Source organism: Fistularia commersonii, chromosome 28, assembly GCF_037954325.1.
Source record: "Fistularia commersonii isolate RoL2024-O1a breed Wild chromosome 28, RoL_Fcom_v1.0, whole genome shotgun sequence".
NCBI classification, from domain to species: domain Eukaryota; kingdom Metazoa; phylum Chordata; class Actinopteri; order Syngnathiformes; family Fistulariidae; genus Fistularia; species Fistularia commersonii.
In genome coordinates, this window is record NC_141311.1 from 9,757,165 (window position 1) to 9,763,925 (window position 6,761).

At 47.9% G+C, this 6,761-nt stretch overlaps 1 protein-coding gene across 1 annotated transcript in view; it reads left to right on the forward strand.

The window, feature by feature from the left end:
- Positions 1-1,850, forward strand: part of syt3 (synaptotagmin III) — a 28,785-nt gene extending 26,935 nt beyond the window's left edge. The window contains exon 13 of the mRNA XM_086175436.1: positions 313-1,850. The gene's annotated coding sequence lies outside the window, so the exon portion shown is untranslated. The remainder of the gene's footprint in view (positions 1-312) is intronic.
- The last annotated feature ends 4,911 nt before the right edge of the window (positions 1,851-6,761 follow it).

Sequence of the window (6,761 nt, forward strand, 5' to 3'; positions counted from 1 at the left end):
TCTTTGGCGCTCCGAGCGGCCGATCGCAGCCCCCCCCCCCCCCCCCCCCGACCCCTGACCCCCCGCCCACCCTGCTAACGGGGGGCGACTCTGGCGTGATTTTTCCGGGAAAAACACACCGTCTTTGAAAGCAGCGCTCGGCTGATACAGTGGAAGCTATCAGGTGTACAAACTCGGAGGCAGGAGCATCTGTATAGCAAGATATTATGGGTTATGTAACCCCCGCCCCTCCCCCTGTGCTTAAAGTACTGTGTACTGTTTACACCCCTCCTTCTAACTCCGCCCCCTCTCCGTTACCTCGTCTCTCCGTAGGGTCCTGATCATCTCTCCGGCTCCAGACTCTCCCCCCTGTCTTTCTTCTCATCTGTGAATAATTCTCTCCATCCAAGACAGAGAAGCGGAGACGCCGCTTGGCGTCCCGGCCGCCTCGCTCCCGCCGCCGCCGCCGACTCCTCAGAGGCCGGAGGGAGGAGGGAAGGGGGAGGGGACAGGGAGGGGGCGGGGTAGGATCCATCACAAGCTACACTCTCGAACATCAGATCGCACATTTGCAAACACGGGATCGGAGTTAGGTGCACACCGAAGGGGGGGGGGGGGGGGGCTAAGGAGACAATACACACACGCCTACACACACACGGTTTGTAGTATGTGCATAGTCCATGTGTGCTTCTGAGTAGTGTAGTATCTCATCTAGGAGGACTAGGACGTGTCTCAAAACAGGAAAACAAAATAAGTATTGGAATGAAAAAATTAATAAAAATAGTGAGAGTGACAACATAAACGAAGCCATCCCCCGAATGGTCATTTTCAACCAGGACCAAAGGTTTGCGTCCTCACAGACCGCAGAGGAAGAAGAAGATGAAGACAAAGAGGATCCCTGGGTTGATATTTTTCTTGGGTGTCCAGTACTTGCTGTACTATAGAAGAAAAAAAAAAAACCCAGCAGGAGAAAATAGTCGCTCAGCCATCCTGGACGTACCACGGTGTCTGACCCCCCCCATCCCCACCCCCAGAGCCCGGTGATCTTTATTGATGTCAGAGGGGTTGGGGGGGGGGGGAGGACCGAGGACAGACTCGCCGCTCTCAGCATGTTACCTTCAAGTCTGTCTGTCTTCGTCACGCTACCTTTTTCGGACCTTTTTCTCCCGCACCCGCCGGAGGACCATTCCCCAAGGGAAGGACACTTTATCTCATTTTCAGGTCTTTTATTCCATCACTCTGGGACTTTTCATTTTTTTCTCCAGAAGTCACCGTCCACCTTTGACTGAGGAAAATATTATCCCCCCCCCTCCTCTTTCTCCCTTACAACCAGACTCTAGAAGGCCACACCTATGTGTTGCTTTTATCCGTGTGCATTTTTGTGTTTGTGGGCGTTTGTTTTGTACCTGTGCACATCCGTATGCGTGCGTGCGTGCGTGCGTGCGTGCATGCACGTGCCTCTGTCACTGTGACCCTGCGTGCTCGTCACCCCGCCCCCTGTACCCTCCTCGTCCTCGGCCCCGGGGTCCACAGGCATCCACAGACGCCAAAAGTGTCTTCTGTCCCACGTCTTCACAAGGAGCCATTGAGCGCGCGTGCATGTGCGTGCACGCGTACGTGTGTGTGCGTGTGTGTGTCTGCGTGAGTGTGTACTATACGTGCCTCATTGCACTAGGTGGGGAAACACTGTCTCTCATAGACATTAGTTTGTACTCCATCTATGTCGTCTCTGGAATCAGCTGCCAATCATTCTCTAACCCTCTGCCTGATGTAAGTAACTGTGTTGATCGTGTACTTCTTTCGGTAGTTTGTGTACTGTTTGTCCAAAGGGGAACAAAAAAAAAAAAAAAATCTGATGACTGACAATGAAACTGTTGGGTGTGTTTTGATTCAATGTGAGAGAAGGAACACAAAAAAAAGAAAAGTAAAAAAAAAAAAAAACAACCAAAAAAAAAAAAAAGTCATTCGTCACTAATAGATGAGGCCGTGTCCTCTGAGGGAAGGGACGGAGGAGGAAGTGCCGCCCTGCACTTCCTGTGTAAACAGTCCGACGAGGCCAAGTCCGCGAGTACCTCGGTTACGTCCGCCGCGGTTCCCGCTCGTCCTCCCTCCTCTCGGGGCCGGGGCTTCTCGGTCTGGTGGGGGGGCAGCTAGAGAGACAGTTGGCACGGAGGCGGTACAGATGTGCCCACTCCAACCCCCCCATCACAACTGGAGGATTATTGATCGGCTTGTACGAGTAGATATGATATTGATCCATTGGTATAGCGGTACCCCCAACCCCCACCCCCTCCCCACTCCTCCTTCCCTCCCCTGATTGACCCCTGTGTTACTGCCTGGTTACAGATTACCAACCTCATCACCCCCCCCTCCCTACTCACACACACACACACACCCTTTCTGTCCATCCAATCCCCTCCAACTATCCTCCACTTTTATTTCCCCCCACGTGTTCGCCCGACCCGCCCCGACGCCCCCGCCCCACCCCGCCCCACCGCCACCTCCTCTCTCGCCGTCTTCTCGTGTTTCGTGCCGTTCCGAATGGTCATGGGGTTTGCATGCTTATATTAACATGAATGATGTCAACCTGATGCAATGAAAACATTATTATACGTGACGCTTTGAGGATGAGCCGGTTACTAATCCGACTAACCAGGACTAGAACTCAGACCGAGCAGTCGTCTTTATCGCCGTCCTCGAACAACCACGAGAGTTAACATCATCTATGCTGTACTTATCTCTCCGAAACCGCTCCTCCTCCTTTTTTTTTTTCCGATTCCTCGGTTGTTTTTATATATATAAATATATATATAATGATATAATTTATTCAAGAGATTTACTTTTTTAATTGGTCAGTATCTGAGCAGGCGTTCAGTCAGGAGGCTGTTTCAGGTCCCGGGACGGTTGGATAGTGTGGACGTGACTCATGGAAATAAATGATATGTATCATCCAGATGCGTGTCTCTTCTTTTAGGGGGGGCGGGGGCACCTGGACGGGAGCAACCTGAACTTTTTGCGGCACCAACACACCACTCTGCATTAAGCGGCCCGTAGTCATGCAGCTGCCTTTTCATGAATTCTTCATCACGGCTGCTGTTTTGCCTAAATGCAAAAAAAAAAAAAAAAAAAAAAAAAAAAAAGAGAGCACCCCTGCCCCCCCCCCCCCCCCCCTCACCCCTTCCTGATGTGCTCCTCTCCTCCTGGCCTCCCTCCCACAAGTCGAACTACTTTTATTTCATTTTTTTGTGATGTTTCTGCGATCCCTTCCGCCCCGATGGGGGTGGATGGAGGGGTTCGGGCCTGCAAGGGCGGGAGAAGACGGATTAGACGAATGAAGTGAGGAAGAGCAGGAGATGATGACAATGATGGTAATGAGGAGGAGGATGAGGAGAGGGGGGGACCTGGAGAGGAGCTGCATGGATGAGCAGAGGAGAGAGGAGGAGGAGGAAGGGGGTTCTGTGTGCAGTCGAGATGTTCGGGGAGGCCACCTGCGGTCCACCGACAACACTTCAACAGCGGTTCCACAGCTTCACTGCCGTAGACTGTGGAGAAGGAGGGAGGGGAATGGGGGGGGGGGTGCTGCTGTCTCCATGGCAACGTTCCCACCGTGCAAAAAAAAATCATTTAGTCGGAAAGACATTTCACTCAGTTCAGTGAGCTGTAAGAGGCGGGAGGGGGCGTGGGGGGGGGGGGGGGGGGGATCACGCGTGTCACGTGGGTGGAGGAGGATGGGGAGGAAGGGGAAGCAGAAAGGAAGATCATGACAAAATCCAGACCCCCCCTTCTCACACACACACACACACACACACACACACACACACACACACACACACACACACACACATACACACACTCACACATGCACACCGGACCACGTGACACGAGTCTTTACGTAACGTGGCAAAATTCACCCCGCGGCGTGACGCCGCACCGACGTGGGGACCCCGTGAAAAACTATTTTGTAAGGGCTCTTATTTTGAAAGTGACGGCGTTTCCGCTCCGGTAAACGTCGCGTCAGATGCGTGTGCGTGAGAGCAGGAAGCGGAGGTGCGGGAACGCGCGGCGGCGGCGGCGGCGGCGGCGCGGGAACGCGCGGCGGCTGACCTTGTCGTTTATCCGCGTCCGTGGAATAATTGATCTCGGAAGAGGCCGCTGTCTAGGAAGTTCTTCATTCTTTCATTTGTTTGTTTTTTCATCATCGATCAAATTACATAAATTCAAACTGTCACTTCCGATATGTTCTTATTTATTTTGATATCCTTTTACTGGTTGAGGTTTATTTACCTTACGCAAAAACGTAGGCAATATTCCTTCAGGTTCATGTACAATAATATTATTTTTTATCATCATTATTGTCACCTCAAAACTTGCTCGAGAAGAAATAAAGAGCTTATGTTTTTCCATGCATTTTAATGTTCATACAATTACAGGCGACCGAGCTTTTATTACTCCTTACCGCATAAAGATAGTCCCCTGTATGGTACGTAAATATTTCGACGTGTGAATGTGAATGACACCAATATTGTTAGTGCAATCTTCATACCATGTTCAAATTCATTATTGTTATGTTCGTTGTTGCATTACACCAATCTTTTTGGAGTTGAGTCGAGCCAAAGGTAATCAATTTTTACAAGATAGGATGTGATAATGCTAATAATTACTGCCATTGATCCTCATTAATCAAACATCCAGTGCAAAAATATAATATCCAGTATTAATTCAGATGATGACAGTGTGATTGCTAGAGTCAGCAGATGTTCCTGCCTGGAGGACTGATATTGCCACTGAAGCAAGACTCCACTGAAAACCTACACAATCTGAGAGAGGGGAAGGAGGGGAGCAGTCACAGCATCCCAGAATGCTCTCGGTGGTTCTGGTTACCCATTTCGTGCAGCGGCCCGCTGGCTGAGCTGACCTGCTGTGAGCGGACCATCTGGCCCTCGGCGTCCCAGCTGGGGCCCGTCATCCAGGGACGGACCGTCTCTGCCGTGCCACCTGGACCACACCGTGGTACCAGGCGTATCTTTTCATTCACATTTTATTATGTCATCCTGAACAAACAAAAAACAACATGGACGGGAAAAGAAAAAAAAAAGAAAAAAGCGAGCAAGTATTGTCTGGTGTGTGAAGGCTCACCGCCAGAGCAGGCTTCTTTCTGTAATTGCTTGGCAACTGCTGGTAGTGTGTGTGTGTGTTGAAGTTCAAAGCAGCGAGACACCCCTGTACATCCCTCTGAGCAACAGAAAGCATCAGTAAAGGGGTGCCTACGCATGTACACACACACACACACACACACACACACACACACATACGGGCATATACACACATGCATACACACGCACAAGCACAAGCACTGAAGAGGCTGTCAGTTAAATGTGGTCATGTTGCTCAGTCAGGATAAAAAAAAAAAGCTTTATGGGAGCTTTGCATGCTGGCCTTGAGTGTTAACCCTCTGTATGATAAACTCAAAATAAACACCGTAAAAATCCCCAGTCACACACGCAGTAATGAAAAAAGAGCAAGCCCTCAGCTTGTAGCCCTCCCTGGAAATTGGGTTAAATTGAAATGGAGTGTTGTTTCTTGGGGAGCTTGAGTTTGATGAGCTCTGAAGCCCTTTGCTGAGCATTGTGGTGAGCTGAAGGACTGGCTGGCATCGCCACCGGGGACTGGATGCTATTGTTGGACTCACAAAAGCAGCCCGCTGATGTGTTACAATCACAGGTTAGCCGCTGGTCTAATGTACCAACCTGACAGCGGGTTAGCAGGTTCAAGGATTCAAAGATTTAGAATCAGAGAAACATTGTTTGTCCCTGAGGGGCAATGACAGAGCACAAGGGGTAGCATAACAACCTAGAGCAGATAAACAACATGTATAACTAGATAAAATAAAAATGAATATATCGAGTAAAGGTAAAATCAAAATAAGAGATTCAGCGTAAATGGAGTGAAAATTCAGTGCACACATATTCATATACACATTAGGCAAACAAGTATAATGGCATTCTTTATTTGCTGTCTTCAGTGACTGTCAGTTGCTGCTGGAATTATGATTCCCTTATCAGCTATGCTTGATTGCAACCGTGTTTCAATTTTCTGCATGTCAAATTCTGCAGATTAAAGTTTCATTTATATCAATTACATCTTTGATTAATTCAGAGGGGTATAAACAATATTCTTACGATTTTGTCGTGGACCCCCGCCCCTTAGACGCATTCACAAGTGTTACAAGATAAATGCTTTTTAAAGATTCATGTTCTAAGAAAAGGGGTCGTCTTAATTTACAGTCTGTAATTTAGTCTCACACATATAACGTTGAAGTCAATGCGTGGGTTTGATGACATCTAGCGGTCATGTATGTAAACAGCACTCAGATGTTTTACCAGAAAGTCGTTGAACTCCGTCAAGACTAAACTGATTTTTTTTTTGCGTAAAATGGCAAATTAAATTCAAAAAATGAATTGAGCACCATGTTTCCTCTTACTGAATCTAATCTTTGTTGAATTATGTGACACAAATCAGACCATTTGCTACTACTACTACTATTGCTACTACTACTACTACTACTACTAATAATAATAACAATAACAATAATTACAATTATAATAATACTTATTATGGTACTAATAATTATCATTATTACTGTAGTAGTAGTAGTAGTAGTAATAATAGTAGTAGTAGTTGTCGCCGTCGTAGTATTATTGTTATTAGTATTACTATTGCCAGCAATTTGGACTTCATACAGCAATATGTTAAATAGAACTATTTTTCGACGCAGCTTCCGG